Source organism: Amblyomma maculatum, chromosome 9 (assembly GCF_055883805.1).
Source record: "Amblyomma maculatum isolate TAMU_Amacu chromosome 9, ASM5588380v1, whole genome shotgun sequence".
In the NCBI taxonomy this organism is placed as follows: domain Eukaryota; kingdom Metazoa; phylum Arthropoda; class Arachnida; order Ixodida; family Ixodidae; genus Amblyomma; species Amblyomma maculatum.
In genome coordinates this window covers 110,995,076-111,014,584 of record NC_139352.1, presented here as the reverse complement: position 1 = coordinate 111,014,584, position 19,509 = coordinate 110,995,076, and positions in this window count along the sequence as shown.

Below are 19,509 nucleotides of genomic sequence, written 5' to 3'. Positions count from 1 at the left end.
GCGGCCATAGCATGCGTATTAAATTTTAGTGGCTTAGTACACTCTTGCGTTCACGTTGTGATTAATGCAGGTTAAATTGGAAGATGTAATTCGTCCCGTCCCACACCACATTACCATTGCAGAAGAAAGGCAGATATAACTTTATCCGGACCCTAGGGCCAAACATTAATTTTGCTAACCTCAATATAAAAACAAAGCTAGATGTAGGCAGAAGACAAGTGAATATGGGAGAGATGAGTTTATATACCTTCCTTCGCTTACTTTGCTGCAGTGGCTGAAATCTAGTTGGAAGAACGTAATAGAGTGTGAGCCAATACAAAGGAGGCTTTCGTGTGCGGTTATGGAGAAGTATGAAAGCATTAGAGTGATGGCGAATGAAGCAGCTGAGGAAAATATAAGAAATGTATAGTATCATATCCCGATATGTTTGTTCTCTCCTTAGTATGGTCTATTTCATATTTCTCTCAATATTCATTCTTTATTCGATGCTTACCCAACATTGCCCGAAGGCATCATAGCAAGTGCGTTACAGATTGGCCAAGAACACATCTTTATTTACAGATGACACCGACAACGGTACAGCAGTTAAAGCAAGTGGCGTAGGTCAGGATGTTTAGATAAATTGGCACTAGCTGTTTATCATGCTACTATTGAGATACACACATTCGTTCTCTCTTCAGTAGGAGCTGTTATCATGACTCCTCCCAATACTGTGAAATAAAAATAGACGCATTTGTTTTCTCTTCAGGAGGGGTGGTTATCATTATTCCTCCGAATATTTTGAAATTGCGATAAGTGTACAGATGAATATTTAAACTTTGAACTTGGCTCAATATGCAATCGTGCTTCGCCATGACACACAAAAGTGAGAGTGTGCGCAGATTCGTTACCACGCCGTAATAAAGCCTGCAGGACATTTTGCCGATTCATTCTTTTAACATTCTAATCTAGCTTTAGTTGCCCGTGATTAGGTCCCGTGCCTTGAATCCAAATACAAAAGGTCTGCCACATCGCTAATGATACTGCTGTCTCATTAACTCCTTGTTGGTGGCTGAGGACGTTTGTGCGATAGTTTACTTATTAGGGTTCTTCTGAAACAGCCTTGAGCTAAGGGGTTTTCATAATTGCACTTGTTTTCTAAATCTTTTCGAAATATTATTAATATAATTGGTGCAAGCGAAGGGGAAGGAACAGTATCTGTCACACTTGTTCTAAGACACCAGAACCGCTCTAAGGGGAAGTAGAAAAGTGGGAGTGAATTCCAAAAGAAAGAAAGAGGAGCCGTATTGGATGGCTACGGAGTAATTTAGATCCCATGGAGACCTCAAATCTGCGCTGACATCGCACAGCACACGGACGCCTCTTCGTTTCACCTCCACCGAAACGCAGCCGCTGCGGTCGGGGTCGACCCGGGTATTCCGGCAGAATAGACGGGCGTCCTAATACTGCACACAAAAATCCCTAAACTTGCACCAGTAAGTGCTGTAGCTCTTTTGCAGCTCGGGTGTTTTACGTCGGCATTATTGGTCCAACAGGATTTACCAAAACCGGCTCGTATGGCGGCATGTATTCCGACATTTGAACAATTCTGCCACATAATTATTTGCTTGCGGCCGGCCCGGCGATTCTTACAGGCGCTCATGTTTACAGAGGTGGCTCTGAGAGGAGCAGTCCGTCTCTCACAGGCTTTACAAGCGCACTTTATAGATTCGAATATTGCCCTCATTTCCCGAAGGCGTTATAGCAAGAGTGTGGATATGGCTACCCATGGGCATGACCAAAGCACCCACATAGTCATTGAGGTATCTTTTATCTAAGACGCATTAGCTGCGGATACCCTGCATTCGCCGAAGGAATTTTCCCAGCTTGCACCTGCGTTATTATGAACTCTGCTCTTCTAACATAAGCATAAGATATATCAAGGCGCTGTAGAGAGTCTCAGGTGGTCGAAATAATTCGGAGCCATCAACTACGATGCCTCTCCAATAGCCTGCGTAGGTTTGGGACGTTAAAGCCCGCAAACCAAATCAACCATTACAAAAATATATATTCCAGGAATTCATTACTCACTAACCTTAACAGTTTCTGTCAAAGCTCTTTTTCAGATTATGCCTTTGCTAATATTTCACACCTGAGCTGCGGTCAGGTGACTCTTTTGCGCACATTTACTTACATAGCAGAAGCACTGTGTTCACACGCAGCTACCGATCTTATTCCTCACAGTAACATTTATCTGGCATGCTCGCATAATCTTTACAGGGGCTAACATTATGAGGACGTCCTTCCTTCGCATTAAAGGTAGGGTTTGGTTTCGCGGATATTTGTTACTTTCTTGCTTAATTGCATGCCTTGAAATTGTTACTGTAGCATCAACAAACATTGCAAACAAACGTCATTAAGTCGTACACAGTAGAACGTGTTCAAAATATGCCTTTTTTTTGGCCGCTTGGTACAAAGAACGCTTCGCGGCGTATGCTTGCATACCCGTGTGACATACAGAACGACGGCCTTCGCACCGCAATGACAGCAAATTTAGCCTATTGTGATACATCTATTTTTTATCACTCGATTTAGAAGAACCTGGTGACAAGATTTTTTTCTAGACCGCCTCGCACAGTGGCTGTGATGAAGAGTACCACAGGCTTTTGTCTGCTAACAATTGATGTCTATTTGTGTCTAACATATGGGCCTGTCAACTGCATTCTTAATTTCAACTCAGTTTCCTTGTGTATTTTGTGCGAATGCCACGGTAAATCGAATTCCATCATTCATTTTTGTTTCAATAGCCGCATTTGCACCTGAACATCATAATCCTAGCCTTTAAGCTCCCATAATTTGATTTCGTCAATATTGAACATGCTTTCCCTTTCCAAAACACACTAATGCCCGTATCCTGATTTGGTATTCGTATCCGGCACGTAAGGTCGACAAATACAGCGTAGTTGCAGAGTCTCGATTTCTACCACCAGCCAGTTTATACCCACAGGACGATACATACAATATATTAGTAACGAAATTGTTGAATCGCTTGTGATAGCGATGTACTTCAATGTGGAACGGCCATTTTAACTTCAGATCTTGCCTAAAGAACAATCTACCTACATGTGTTACTGCCCTAAAACCTGCATGATTGTCGGATACCTAAAACGGGTGGCGCTGGCTCGTCTTTTGCACGCCAGTTGGTGAGGGCGGTGCTGCAGCCACGTATTGTTTAGCAAGAGCTGCTCAAGCATCTTACAAGACCACAATGGGATTGCCTTGAAGCCGTAAACCACGAAGCAATGATGACCATTACATGTCTTCCACGAATTACTCCGGTCGTAGCATTACAGGAGAATGCGCAGCTCAACACCATCAATGAGCTAGTGCAGCAGCGCCGTGATCCGCGCAGACTTAAAGCCTCCTTATCATATTCCATGCAAGCACTGAGGGTGTATGCAACTTCACATATTATTCAGCAGGCACCTGCGCCTGTTCTCCCTCCCTGGAAGTTTGTACAGTTCGGCGACAATAAGCCAACAGATAACCACAGATCAACGTCTGGCAACTGGGCATCGTCCCTTCGCCAGAGATTTCAAGAGCAAGATGCCCACCTGCCTCGAGGATCCATTGTAATGTACGTGGATGCAAGCATACAAGGCTGTGAAGCAAAAACAGCAATCTACTGTCCGTTGAGACCTAGACTGAATCAGACATCCGCGTTTAAACTTTCGGAACAACCTACATCTTTCTGCCCTGAGCTCGTGGCAGTTCAACAGGCGCTCTGCTCCGTGGCCGCCATTACTATGCTCCCCAAGGCCCAAGTTGTCATCCGCACTGACGCACTTCAAACGGTACGTTTACTCCGACGTGTCAGCCTTTGCCCTAAAACATGTCCAGACATTCACCAGCTTGGGGCGCGCATCCCGCAGTCCTTCTGCCTTCACAAAGTTAATCTGATTTAGAGTCGCGCCTCGTGACCCAAGAGTCATCATTACCACGGCTTCTTGATGTGGACGACGCTACCCTCCTTTTATCAAGAAAGGAACACCTCCGGCGTCGCACTCGTGCTCTTATCCCTCCGTGTGCGGTATCTCTCCCCCGCAGTCTTACCCGTGCAGAGTAGGTTGCGTTTAGGAGGCTGTCACTCGGACGTGGTCTCATTTTCGATACTTGCATCCCCGCCCAGGGTGTCCGATATGTAAAGACGGAAATGTTGAATCCGGCATTCACCATTTGCTGTGGGTCTGCCCACCTTTGAAACCAACACGTATCCGGCACTTGACGATGGCTGGTCTTTCAGCCAACAATCCTGCCAACAATCTCGCTCTGACTCGGGGACCACATCATCACTCACTCTTGGCCTTCATAAAATCAGCCAACCTTTTTCCATTCATTTATTCATTAGCTCATTATTCATCTGATACCTTACTGATGCCCTGAGGCAATAAATGTTACAAAAAATAAACAGGAATCGTGACCTTATTTGCCTGGGTTCATGTACAATTGACATAGTGTTACGGACGAGGAAGAAATGGGCATTGGCTTGGGCAGGGGCGCTGGCGCCAGGCCCGCCCAAATTCTTGAACATCATCTAATATTGCCATCAGTCACGTAGTGTTTCCTTTCTTCATCGGCTTGCCGCATCATAACTCTTAGGCGGAGCGTGCATGGTAGATTCATCTCAGCTCACCCTGGCCCGGAGCTTCGGCGCCCACTGCTTCTCCTGGCGGCAACGAGCTCCTGGGAAGCATCTGCTACCTATTCCCCAACCTAAAAGACTCGACCTGTCCTCCCAGTTCTTCTCCCTGCCTGATCCACTGCCCTGACCGCAAGACATAATTAACGACATGAAGACCCCACTGACCATAGCCGCCATCAACACGTGAGGACACCTCACATGACGCAGCTAATCAAAGGCCTGACTAGAAGATCCGACCAATTCGAGACGCCGATCCGCTCCCGATCGTCATGTCATTATTCTGATGACCTTCACCTTCTTCGTCCACCGATTGAGACGATCACTCTCTGGCCTCGTGTAGTGTTCCGCACAAGGGAGAAGTAGCGGGCACTGGCATGGTCAGGCGTGATCGCAGCAGGCCTACCAACGTCCATTAAATGTCACGTCCTGTTTCCATTCTTCATCAGCTTGCCGCGTCGTAGCCATATAAACAAACTTAACATTAACCGTAGTAGTTTATTTGCGGCTTGCAATAATAAAGCACAAAAAAAATCTTCGAAGGGCCTGCTTAGAGCTTCATTACAAAGCATAAATTTGGCTGAAGTTTGTTTCCGAACCCGGAGTTCCGAAAAACGATACTGATACGTTTAATTGATTTGATAGCACGCGAAAGCATAAGTACTAAATTTTATTAGTGGCCTTCTAGACAATAGCTTGGCCTGAGAGCGGCGCCTCGAAGTAAGAAGATATATAGTTAACGTAAACGGTCTGGTAGGGTGACAAAAGTGAAATAAATGTTCGCGAACATGATTAGGTGAGGAGTAAGGTTCGGATTTGAGAGGCGCGTACCCTGCTGCCAATAAAACGGGATGTGTGCTTAAAATACATCATGAGTACGTATAAAAAGTCGTCTTATGTGAATATTTCAAAGGGAATAATTTTGGCAACGTACCTGTTTGTCGTTGAAGCTCATAATCTGTATAACTGCTTCGGATGGTAAATCGTTCCCTTTTGGCGCCAATACCTCATCTTTGCCACCATTAGTAATAATAAAAACGATGCACCTTATGACAAAAAATAGCTGTTGCTTAATGCAGCAGCAGCTGCGAATATTAGTAGCTAAAAATCAGTAGGGGCGAAATTTCGATATGGCCCGAATAACTGCAAGACATTCTTCGTCATCAAATAGTTAGCTTCAGCTTTCAACGGGGAATGGCTAGCGTACCGGATAACTGTCTCCTGTCCGGCACTGCTACGCGAAAACGGCCTGCAGTATCATCATCGTGGAGAGCCACCAGTATACGTTGGTGAAGCGCACGCGGCACGACAGATCCAGCGAGTTCCATCAGCGACGCGGAGTAGGATGCCATATTCGATCTTGAAATTGCGAAGCGGTCGGCGAAGCTGAGCATCGGGTGGGTCCGAAGTGCCAATAAGGCGGTCGATGATGGGACGGCAGTAGGCATCGGCTAATTGCAGTGAGCGGATAGAACGTCTTTGTTCTCAGAGTCGTCAAATGAAACGGTTGTGATATACGTCGGAGAAAGAGATGGTCGGCTGTGGTCATAGGTGGAAATGCATTGAGAAGAAAAACAGCAAGCCGATTCCGAAAGTGGACAGCGAGAAAGAGCGTCTTGGTGTTGGCGACATGATTTATGAGTGACGTCGAAATGGTATTCTTGTAGGCGCAGAATCCAACGTCCATGTCGGCCTGTAAAATTTTTGAGCGAAGACAACCAGCAAAGAGCATGGTGATCGGTCACAACTGCGAAGTGCCGACTGTATAGGTAAGGGCGAAATTTTCGGACAGCCCAGACCACGGTAAGACACTCCTGCTCGGTAATGGTGTAGTTTTTCTCATCTGGTGTCATAGTCCGGCTGGCGAAGACAATCACTTTCTCACGTGAAGTTACATCGCGCTGCAGAAGTACAGCACCAAGACCGAGACCACTGGCATCAGTATGCAGGATGGTTGGAGCGCTGTCACTGAAGTGGCCAAGAACAGGGTCTGATGTGAGGGCGTGCTTCAGGTTGTTAAAAGCAGTTTCGCACTTTTCAGTCCACAGTAAAGGGCTGCGTGCTTTAAGTAGTTCATGAAGTGGAGCAGCAATAGTCGCAGAATGCATTATAAAACGCCGGAAATAAGACGCCGGCCGAGAAAACTGCGCCATTCTGTAGTCCGTTGTGGACGAGCAAAGTTCAAGACCGCGGTGATTTTTTCAGGGTCTGGAGGAATGCCGTCATGGCTGACTAGATGTCCCAGTACTTTATTTTCCTTCTGTGCAAAGGGGCACTTCTTGGTGTTGCGCTGAAGGCCCGCTGAAGCGAGACACGTGAGGACCTCATTCAGGCGCGTGAGATAGTCGTTAAAGGTTGACGAAAAGATGACAATGCCATCCAAGTAACATAAACAGGTTCTCCATTTTAGGCCACGAAGCACAGTATCGATCATTCTTTCGAATGTCGCTGGTGCGTTACAAAATCCGAAAGGCATCACATTAAATTTGTAAAGGCCATCGGGAGTTTCGAAAGCGGTCTTTTCTTTGTCGTCCTCGTGCATAGGTATTTGCCAATAATCTGAGCGGAGGTCCAAAGTCGAGAAATATTCGACGCCGTGGAAAGAGTCAAGGGCGCAATCAATTCTTGGCGCATTGGGTATACATCTTTGCGGGTAATTTTGTTGAGTGCGCAGTAATCAGCACAAAAGTGTACCGAGCCGTCCTTTTTTTTAACTAACACTACTTGGGAGGACCATGGGCTTGTCGAGGGACGAATAATATTGCGATGGAGCATGTCATTTACATTTTCTTCAATTACTTTTCGTTCAGAGAGGGAAGCCCGATAAGGCCGTCGGCGAACGATAGTTACCTTCAGGAATGATGCGATGGTGCGCAACACCAGTCCGCCCCAGTGGTGGGGTAGTGGCATTAAAATGGCTTGGTGGTGTCGAAGCAATGTCAGCAGTTCTTGGCGTTGGTTCGGCGTAGGGTAGGAATAATAGTCTTTGTGAGAACAAAGAGAGACGTCTGGCGAAACATGCTGCCGAGGCAGAGGGGCTGTGAGCACCATCAAGCGCAACGGTTGAACATCTATCTTGCAGGGGAGAGAAGTTCCTTTTGGGAGCACTAGGGATTCACGTGAAGTGTTAGTGACCGCTACTGTCGCTGAGCCGTTGCAGAACCTCACAAGACTAGACGGGAAGGCGATACTGCGTGCAAGATGACGATAAGATGGTGCGATGAGTACGTCCCCGTCAGTGATGTGGTCAGAAACAATGGTAAGCTGTTTTCGCACTGAGGAGACAAAACAGTATCAGCGGCGGCAGCGAGGGGTAATGTCGTTCAGAGACTTCAGATGAAAAATCGCTGTCTGGATAACACGGTGGCCACAAGAAATTAACGCCGAAGCGATTGACAAAAAATCATATCCAAAAATCATTACATGCACACAAGGTGAGAGCAAAGCAAACTGCACATGATGGCGGACGCCTTCAATAACAACTCGGACAGTGCACTTCGCTAAAGGACGCAAAGGGACGTCATTGGCTCCACGAAGTTGAGGCCCATCATATGGTGTCGTCACTTTTCGCAAACGGTAGCACAAATCAGTGTGAATGACAGAAATTGCAGCACCTGTATCAATTGCAGCACCTGTAGCAGCACCTGTAACAGAAATCACATTATACTGGAGATCAGGAGGACTTTTAGTAAGTTCGCAGAGTGCAGGTTGACCTCCGGAAACTGCAATGCTTAGTTTTCTGGATGGTGGACAGGGAGAGTTGTTGCGGGTCGGAGAGGTGAAACTGGGCGGCAGTATGGGGATTGGGACCGGCGTCGGGATGCATGGGTTCCACGAGGCTCAGACGAGGATTCTGGGGGTGGGGTGATCTTCGACGTGGGCCTGGAATAAACCCGCGTTGATAATATGACGTTGAAGGCATGTCACTTTCGAAGGTGTCGTAACCACGGCGCTCGTTCTGGAGGCGGTGACGACAAAAGCGGCATATATGTCCTTTAAAACCACAGTAATAGCAAACTGGTCGGGAGGGGCGCCAAGGTGCGTAATAGGGTGGTGCAGGTTGAGCCGTCGCTATTGCATTGACGTGATTGTAGGTTGGTGCCGGTCGAGGCGGGGGAACTAAAGGAGGGGGGATGCTGCGACGTGCGCGTAAGTCGGTACTGGGCGGGGTGCAGGAGGGTCGGATGCCATAGGTTGGGTGATTGCTGCCAGCTCTTCTTTGATGATGCTGCGGAAACCGGCGTCATTAGAAGTTACGGACGAATGATCGCTCTCGTGTCGACAGACAGGCTTGAGGGCCTGGAGCTCCTCGCGGATGATGGCTCGAATAAGTGCCCGCAGATCGAGATCAGCATAGGTCAGGCCAGTAGCGTTGGCGGGCTGCAATCGGGAGGACTGCAGCTGGTCGATGCGTTGGCAGGTTGAAATAATGGAATCAATAGTTGAAGGATTCTCGGCAACTAAGGTGTTATAAGGCATAGAATTGATTCCTTTCAAGACGTGGTGTACGCGTTCCAGTTCCGCAATGATGGGACTAATACGCCGGCAGAGTGCAAGTATGCCCGCTATTAAGACGCATATGACTCATCAGGACCTTGAAGGCGGGAAGCGAGCTTGGTCTTCGCGATCTCAGTCCGAACTGCCGGGTCGGCGAAGTACTGTGGGAATTGCTGTTTGAAGATAGGGCTCGCGGTTGATGAACCAATTCCTGGCAACCTCAATAAGGTAGAAAGAAACGTTGAGAAATTTCAGAGCATCGTCCCACCGGTTGTAGGCACTGCAGCGTTCATAGGTGTCAAGCCAGTCATCGACCAGCGAACAGCGGCGGGTCGCGCTGTCGTGTGGGTACAGTCGGAGGGGGTGGTACAGTCGAGGTAGAGGGTCTGGCCGGGTAGTGGGTACTGTCGATAGACATAGCGATACTGGCAGTTCGGTTCCTGGATGGATATTAAGTTCTTTTTTAATGATTAGGAGTTGAACACCACTTCAGCGTTTCTAGATAACGCCAGCAGAGCTTGGTGAGGGGGCTGCGCATTTGACCTTGGCTGCGTCGTAACGGCATAAGGCACCTGGCATACCGCAAACTGAAAGCTCGGCTCTGATCCTCGTAGTGAACCTTTTCGCTTCAAACACTTGCGCCTATCCTAAGACGCGAGTTCGCACATGCGCAGCTGTGGCTAAAAGTGATCACACGCACGCCAGACCCGGGGTTGACTAGCCTTGATTGATCTATAGGAAGGGAAAGGCACCGTAACTGTCTCCCTTGTTTTCTGCCGACACCTTAACCGCGCCGTAAGAGAAGGGAGGAAGGTAGGAGTGAAAGTGAAGAGAGAGAAAGAGGAGCCATAGCGTAGGGCTACGGAGTAATTTCGACCACCTGGGGATCTTTAACGTGCGCTGACATCGCACAACACACGGACGCCTCTCCGTTCCGCCTCCATCGAAACGCAGCCACCGAGCTCGGGTTCGAACCCGGGACCTCCGGTACAGTAGTCGGGCGTCTTACCACTGCACCACCCCGGCGGGGCTGTTGCCTAGCCTGGTGAAGCTTTTCGCTTCAAAAGAAGAGAAAGACGCGCACCGCAACAGCCGATAAGCAAGGCGCGCGTGTGATATCAGTGCACGTTACAGAACCCCAGGCAGCCGAAATTTTCGTAGTTCTCCTTTAGGCCGTCTCCCACAACCTGAGTCGCGTTTGGACGTTAAAACCAACAAATCAAACCAGACCACCGCCGAAGCGGTGCAGGTGCAAAAAAAACTGATCGATGTCTAGGAAGGGAAAGGCGCGGTAAATGTCTCACTTGTTTTCTGTGGACACCTCAACCACGCCGTGAGGGAAGGGAGGAAGGTGGGAGAGAAAGTAGAAAGAGAGAAAGAGAAGCCGTAGTTGAGGGCTACGGAGTAATATCGACCACCCGGGGATCTTCAAATCATACCCAAGCGTGGTAAACCTCTTCGGATAGACAATGTACGGCCAATATCCCTAACATCATGTTTAGGAAAGCTATTATAGCATGTTATCCTAACCAGGCTCACCAAATATATCGATAGACTACCTTTTCCCGCAGGAAATGATAGGCTGCCGCTCTTATCTCTCGACTCAGGACCTCATGGTCCAGTTGGAACATGACATTATCCGGTTCAGGAGTAAAGATGCTAAGGCCATCCTTGGTCTCGATCTAAAGGAGGCATTTGATATCTCGCACCAGGGAGTCATGAACTGCCTATCAGCATTGAATGTAGGGACAAAAACGTATAACTATATCAAAAACGTTTTCAGTGGACGTACTGCCCGCTTTAAATTCCGTGATAGAACATTATCACTTTTCCCTCTGGGCAGTAGGGGTACTCGTCAGGGCTTGGTACTCTCGCCTCTTCTCTTCAACGTAGCAATGGCAAAATTCCAAGAACTACGACGTTACCCGCATTTAAATTTTAGTATTTATGCTGACGACATTACGCTATGGACTAGCCGGGGTAGAGATGCCGGAATTGAACACACGCTACAAGAGGCGGTGCACATGATCGTGCGGTTTGTAAAACGTGGAGTTATATGCTCGCAGGAAAAATCAGAACTCTTTGTGCCTGCGGAACGAGCGTAAAGTGGATATACAGATTTCGGTCCAAGGACATCAAGTTCCCCAGGTATCGCAGATCAGTATACTAGGTCTCCTTCTCCAAGATAATAGCTACAACGGAGAAACTATTAAGTGGATTGAGCGGCATGTATCTCAAACAGTTATCCTCATCCGCCGAGTTTCGAGTAAAGGCAGATGACTAAAGGAAAAGAATCTTCTGCGCATAATCCTGGCATTTATCATTAGTCGAATCAGCTATTCTATGCCATACTTACCCCTTAAAGCAGCAGAACGACAGAAATTAGAGAGCCTCATCCGCACAAGTATAGAAGAGCCCTTGGACTCCCCGCGCTGTACTTCCACCGCTAGCCTCCTGCAACTGGGCATCCATAACACATGGGATGATATCGCGGAAGCGGTGCGCCCTTCACAGGTAGAACGGCTCCGCCTAACTGCCGCAGGCAGACCCATTCTAGAAAAACTGGGCATCGACACTTGGGGAGGCGCTCAGACAAAATCTGAACTAGACACGGATGTACGGGACAGGGTATGGATACCTCCGCTGCTAAAAAACATGCATCCCGAACACTATACGGAGCGTCGGGAAAAAAGAGCTCAAATGCTCAGTAAGAAATTTAGCCGCTTGCAGCCGGAGGAAGTAGCCTTTGTAGATGCTGCCGGAGGGGCAAGCCCCTTTGTGGTTGCAGCGGTAACGAATAGGTCAGGTAGACCGATCACCGCGGTCATTCTGAAAACTAGATCTCCTGACACAGCTGAGGAAGTGGCAGTAGCTCTAGCCTGCGCCCAGACAAAGGCGCGTTTCGTGATCTGCGACAGCAAAACTTTCATACGAAATTACACTCGTGGGTTGATTGCTCCCCAGGCAATTCGGATATTACATCAATCACCCAGCTCGCGAACTATACAGCTAATTTGGACTCCAGCGCACACTGGCGTTCCCGGCAAGGAATACGCCCATGCCATGGCTCTAGGGCTCTACCACTGAGCCGGCGGCAGAGAGGGGGGGCTTGGAGCGGGAAGCATAGTGTGCCAAATCTTACACATAAATTCTGCAGCATTATAGACTCAGTAGACAGGTGGCTGCTGCGCGAGCCCCTGCCCTAAATTGGAGGCAGGCCGTCGCCTGGCGTCGCCTTCAGACTGGGACATTCCCACACCCGCTCCTGGTGAGCCATATGTTCCCAGGAGAAAGATCAGAATTCTGTGCAAACTGTTACTCGAGAGGGACCCTCGAACACATCGTCTGGGGCTGCCCCTTTTCTCCCGGGAGGGGTATAATCTGACGCCGCAACTCTGGAAGACCATGCTGCGCTGCTCGGACCCTGGGCTCCAGCTAGCCGCCATCCAGCTGGCCTGGGACGCCGCCGGCCAACAACGTCTGCCAGCCTGCGTCTGAGGCGGGGCACCCGCCATCCATCCCAAGCGACGGAGGGCCGGACAGCACACGGACTCCTCTTCGTGCAGTTGCAATGACGGCCTACAACAGACAAGAATTCGGTGGTATAGCTAGCCCCCGCCGCAGACAGCGGTGACCTACCTGTCCCAGCCCCATCAGGGCCAAGACCATCGACCCTGCCCCTATTCGGAAAAGGAAGGAAGGTGGGAGTCAGCGTACTTGAGCTCTCTGAAGAGTGTCTTTCATAATTTGTTTACAGGAATGGAAAGGCGCAGTATCTGTCACGTTTCTGTGGACACCTTAATCGGGCGGTAAGGAAAGGGAGGTGAGATGATTGATTTAGAGGAAGGGAAAGGCGCGGTAACTGTCTGTTTGCTTTCTGTGGACACCTTAACCGCGCCGTAAGGGAAGGAAGGAAGGATGGTAGGTAGGTGGGAAATAAACTGGAAAGAGAGAAAGAGTAGCCGCAGTGGAGGGATAGAGTAATTTCGACCACCTGGGGATCTTTAACTTGCGCTGACATCGCACAGTACACGGATGCCTTTTCGTGGTGGTGACAAACTTTATTAAGATGAGCCTTAGCTGTGACATCCTAGGGATGGAGTGGCTCTTGGGTGCGTGTCGTGGCCGGAAGGTGACGTTTCCCGGCGACTTCCAAAGCCCAGTCCACCAGCTGCCGTTAGGCAACCGGCTAAGAACTGGACACCGCAGCCTCCCATCGCTCGAGGTTTGTGAGTTGCCATTCGGCAGGTGGAAGATGCTCAGGGCAAGAATAAAGAATGTGAGCAAAATCCGCTGTTGGAGCACCACAGAGGGTGCATTGTGGCATGAACAGTCTCGGGTGAACAAGGGCGAGGTAGGCAGGGGAGAGGAAAGTGCGGGATTGTAGTTGGCGCCACGTCACATGCTTCAATTTAGTGAGAGACTTGTGTGGAGATGGATAGGCAAGACGTTGTTCGCGGTAGTGCACAGTGATCTCGTGGTATGTGACCATACGATCTCGAGCGTCACCCCAGGCGTCGGCGGCTCCTGCTCGGCTGACGAAACCTCGAGCAAAAGAATGAGCCGCCTCGTTACCTGGGTGGCCGGCATGGGCTGGGACCCAGAGAAGCTGAATAGGTCGGACAGGAACGGGAGATTGGCTGAGAAGCCGGAACGCGGGTTCGGAAACACGTCCTTTCGCAAAGTTTCGGATGGCTGTCTTCGAATCAGTAAAAATGAGGGTCGCTGATGTAGTAGAGCTTGCTAAGGCTACTGCCGCCTCCTCCGCTTCCGCGGAAGTGGAAGCGATGACAGTACCTGCGGTAAGAAGGGTGCAGGAGTTTGACACTACAGCTAGGGCAAAGGAGGGAGATGTGTAAGAGGCAGCATCGACATAGACGGTCTCCGGCTCTGTGCCATAGTGTTTGTGTAGGGCGGCAGCCCGAGCAGCACGACAAGCCACGTGATGTTCGGGGTGCATGTTCTTGGGTAGGGGGTGAATGGTAAGGAGTTCTCGTGTGTGGCGTGGGAGGGAGAAGAAGTGGGCGTAATATCCAGGGGGACGTAGACTGATAGCATCAAGAATGTGACGGCCGGCTAAGGTGGAGGAGAGCTGATCAAGTTGGGCAGACCGATGAGCCTCGATGAGTTCGGCGAGGGTATTGTGTACGCCCATCTTAAGAAGACGTTCATTCGACGTGTGGTGGGGAAGGTTGAGGGCCGTCTTGTACACCTGGCGGATAAGGCAGTTGTCCTTGTTCTCCTTTACTCGAGAGAGGAAGAGGTATGGTAATGAATAGACTACCCGACTAAGAACGAAATCCTGGATCAGGTGACGGAGGTCGTGTTCCCGCATGCCACTGTGCTTATTAGCGATTCGTCTAATCAGGCGGACTGTTTGTTGAACGGTAACACTGAGCTTGGTGATCGTGGCAGTGTTCTTGCCATTGTTCTGAAGAATCATCCCCAGGATGCGAACTCTCTCCACCTCCGGGATTCGGACGGCGCGAATAGTGACCTCGATTCTAGGTGGGGTAGCTTTGTCGATTCTCGCTCTAGGCGGGTGAAGGACCAAAAGTTCAGATTTTCTGGGTGAGCATGCAAGACCGACCCTCTGAGCATGAAAGGTCCCCGCATCTGCGCCAATCTGCAGTGTCTCTTCAATGGTTCCCACATTACCTGTGGAGGTCCACAGGGTGATGTCGTCAGCATATAGAGAGTGCGACAGGCCGGGAATGGCTGACATAGCCTTTCTCATTGGGATGAGAGTAATAATAAACAGAAGCGGAGAGAGCACCGATCCCTGAGGCGTGCCTCGGTTACCAAGGGCAAAGACAGGGGAGCAGAGGGAGCCAAATGTGATTTCAGCTGTGCGCTGGCGAAGAAAGGCTGAGATATATTGATGAGTACGATGGCCGACAAGTAGAGATGACAAAGCGTCCAAAATGATCGAATGGTGTACATTGTCGAATGCGTTTTCCAGGTCGAGGGCACGCACCGCGAGCGTGCGTTTCCTGTTGCGGGGGTGAATGATGTCTTCTGAGATCTGCAGCATGATATCTTGAGTGGGGAGGTGGGGTCGGAATCCTATCATTGTGGGGGGAAAGAGGAGTTTATCATCCATGTGTTCCTGGAGACGAGCAAGGATTACGTTCTCGAAGAGTTTCCCGATGCAAGACGTAAGGGAAATAGGGCGCAGATTTTTTATATCAAGAGGCTCTCCTGGCTTGGGTTGAAAGTTATGCAGGCATGAGTCCACTGTGAGGGGAGGGTTCCCGTTCGCCAGCACTGATTGAACAGGTCCGCAACAGCCTCTACAGACGAGCCGTCCAGATTTCGGAGCATCTTATTAGTGACTTTGTCAGCGCCCGGGGCTGAGGTGGTTCGGAGTTTGTGCATGGCCGCGCGAACTTCTGCTGGGGAGATATCCGCGTCGAGCTCCGGGTTGGGGCTCCCCGAATACCGGGGAAGAGGCGTGGGAGGGGTTGTGGTTAGATATTGATCTTTAAGGGCTTGGATAAGCGCGTCGTCTGAGAGGGGGAGTTGATGCAAGATGCGTGTGATATTCCTGTGTTGGGTAGCCTTGGAGTGACCCGGGTCGAGGAGATGCCTCAGTAGGGACCAAGTGTTTTTGAGGCCTAAATTGCCACTCATGCGGTCGCAGAGTTGTCCCCTTTGTTGGTGGGCTAGGTCGCGTGCATGCGCTTCAATCTCGCACGCAAGGTTGGAGATACGTCGTTTAAGAGGTCTATTGTGCTCTTGACATAGCCAGCGCCGCTGAAGGCTGGCGTGTGCTTCCTACATATGGAGAAGGCGGCTATCAGCACTCGACGTGTCCTCAGGCTCGGGAATGGTGGAAGTAGCGCGGGCGACATCGCGGGTGAGGGTGCCGGTCCATTCAGAGAGGTCTGTGATGGTGTCCGGGGCCAGCCTCCGTATCTGGCGGAACTTGTCCCAGTTCACCACTTGAACTCCTCGTCGTTTTAGCGGGGTAATTGAAGAAATATTGATCTTTGTGGAAATTATATAATGGTCACTTCCAAGTGAATGGTTTGTGTTGACCCATCGGCTGTCATGGATGTGTTTGCTAAGTGTGAGGTCTGGGCTGGTGTTGTGTTGAACACTTGACCCGATTCGCATGGGGAACATGGTGTCATTAAGCAGGGAGAGGCCTTCGTCCTGAATGAATGACCATAGGGAGGTGCCTTTACGACAGTTTTTGCGGTACCCACAGCTGATGTGGTTGGTGTTGAAGTCACCCATATAAGCAGCGAGTTGTTCGAGCTTATCGATATCGCTTTGCGGAGAGCAGTAAGAAGAGGGGCAGGAGGACATTTGGGAGGGCTGTAGAGATTTAGGATGAAAAGACTGAGTGATTTGCATGTGCGGGGGAAGAGCTCCAGCAAGAGACCGTCCACGTCGTCTATCTCTAACGGGTGCTCTATCGCAGTTAGATTGCGATGGACTAGTGTGGCGACCCTGGTCTGTGGTGGAGTAGCTGGTTCGTATGTAGTGTAATTACGGAGCTTGACTGACGTTAGCGTTTCCTGAAGCGCAATGACACTGGGGGTGTCGCAGCTGCAAAGGGTCTGCAAGTGAGACTGCAGGTTGTCTCGTTTTGAACGAAACCCCCTGCAGTTCCACTGCCATGTCTTAATGGTTGGGGTGTCGCAGCCATTTTGGACAATGACGGAGAGCGCGGAAGATGTAACGGGTGACGATGACCTCTGGGGGGAGGCTCGAGAAATTGCGTTTGTATTTGCGCGACAGACGCCCCTTGATTGTTCTGGCGTGTTTTGAGCGCCGCCACGTGATCAGAAATGTTCTTCATCCACGTGTGAGTTTCAGAGCGGAATGTGTTAAGTGTCGCCATCATGCGTTTCTCAAAATCTTGCATGAATGACATGACCTGATGTACAAGGTTGCCAGTGACTGGCTGGGAAAGGGAATTAGCATCATCAGCGGGCTTCCGCTTAGCGGGGAGCCCACGTGCTGGTGACGTGGCGCGTGAGGAGAAGGTGGAGGGGGTAGAGACAGAGGAGGAATGGGGCATGTTTGGATTTGTCGGGGGTTGCACCACAGGGGGCAATGGCGCTGGGGAGCGTTCACGCCTTAGGAGGATTTGGAGCTGCTCTTTTAAGAGCAGCGATTTCGCGACCTTGGGATAATTTGGCTCTCTGCACCGCGTTTTCTTTCTCGAGCGAGGAAGGCTGCAGCCTCCAGCTCACCTGGTTTTTAGACAAATCCTGGACCTTTTGGCCTGGAAGTGGTGGGAAGGACACGGAACGGCTCCGACTGCGGTCAGTTCTTGAGCGTGAGGAAGAGCGTCGGCGGCTTCGCGACTCCCTGAGACTTTTGGGTGGTAGACCTGTTGGAGGCATTGTCTCAGTTTTGGAGGCAGGCGTCTTGTTGCCGGAGCGCTTGCACTTGCGCGTTCCTGTGAAGTGCGCTCCGTTGCAGATGATACACATGGGAGTGCAATCCGGCGTTTCTTTTATGGGGTGAGACGCACCACAGCATAAACAAAGGCCGGCGCGTTCCTTGGGACACACATCAGCACGGTGGCTTGCGGCAGTTGGTGCACGCTTCAACTTTCGCCTTGAAAGGGTAACATGCGTAGAGGGTGCCGTACAAGACAAGCTGTTTTGGAACCTCCGTAGTGTCGATGAAGGTAACCAATATGGACTTGGTGCGCCCTAGTGCGGAGACTGTTCGCAGGAGCTTCGCAATCTCGACTCGACAGCCCAGGATGCCCTTCTCGACATCATCAATTTTTCCTGGGAGACCGGAACGGTACCGGATAATTTCAAGCTTTCTCTTATTCTTCCTATCTCTAAACCTGGCAAAAACCCTCGACTTCCTAGTAATTTGCGTCCAATCGCCCTGACTTCCCATCTCTGTAAACTCATCGAACGTCTGCTGCATACCCGAATTAGTCACTACATTGAATACGTCAGTCCTGGATTTCATCCAGCTCAATCCGGTTTCCGCCCTAACCTCGGAACGCATGACTGCCTTTAGCTTTTGCGAAGAGTTCTGAATAGAGCTCATCGTAAAGCGCCAGCTGATTATCTCCTGGCTGTCGATATATACAAAGCCTTTGACAATGTTCGCCATGAGGTCATCCTGGAGGAACTCGCCAAACGCTTTTCTATTACTCGTGCCCAAATCTGGATCCGCAGTCTTTTGTCATCTAGGCCCATTCAACTACATGGCAAAGCTCCGGAATGGGTGCCGAAAACCTAATACTTGGATGGAGGTGTACCTCAGGGATCCATTCTCGGACCCATATTGTTCAACTTGGCCATGACACGCGTCGCCAAGAATCTGGAAATCAGCACAAGCGCAAGATTCGCTATATGTGCCGATGATATTACCGTCTGGACTGAGGCAGCGGATTACGCAGACTGTAAGGGTGCGTTGAAGCTCAGGTCGGTGTTCAGGTCGACCGTCTAACTAGCGCGTCAGTCTCTTGCGTCTTCGTCTTTTGTCTTCCGTCTTCTTTTTCTAGCACGCGCCTTCCGACATACACTCGTCGTCTTTGTCATCGTCGACAATTACCAAGCGTTGGTGTGACACTACAATTATCCCCGGGAGAAAAAGGAGGCATCCTGCCGACTCATGGTGTGGACACAACAGGCGGGTCGTAACAGGGCTTGAGGCGGTCAACGTGCACTGTTTCACGCCCGCGGCGACGCATATCCGGTGTCGGTACAAGCGGTTCTATAACGTAGTTCACCGGAGAGGTCTGGCAAATAACCCGATATGGGCCATGGTATCTGGAAGCAAGTTTGGTAGAGAGGCCGGAAGGGGTGGCAGGAACCCAAAGCCACACGAGGGAGTCTGTGCTGTATGAAGGAGCTGGACAAGACGGTGCGCGAAGGAACTGCTGGTGACCTTGGTTCTGGGTTGTAAATGAGCGGGCCAACTGGCGACATTCTTCTGCATATGCTGCTGCTTGAGAGACAGTGGTCGCTTCGGAGGTGTCAGGGCGATAAGGAAGTATCGTGTCCATAGTTGAGGTGGGTTCACGGCCATATAGAAGGAAAAAGGGGGAGAAGCCGGTCGTGCTTTGTATGGCAGTATTATAGGCGTACGTGACGAATGGGAGAAGCCGGTCCCAGTTTGAGTGGTCGGACGCGACATACATGGCCAGCATGTCACTTAAGGTGCGGTTAAAACGTTCCGTCATGCCATTTGTCTGCGGATGGTAGGCCGAGGTAGAACGGTGGACAATGCGGCACTGCTGAAGAAGGGCTTCAATGGTCTCGGAAAGAAAAACCCGGCCACGGTCACTGAGCAATTCTTTAGGTGAACCGTGGCGCAGAACGAGATGGTGCAGGACGAAAGACGCA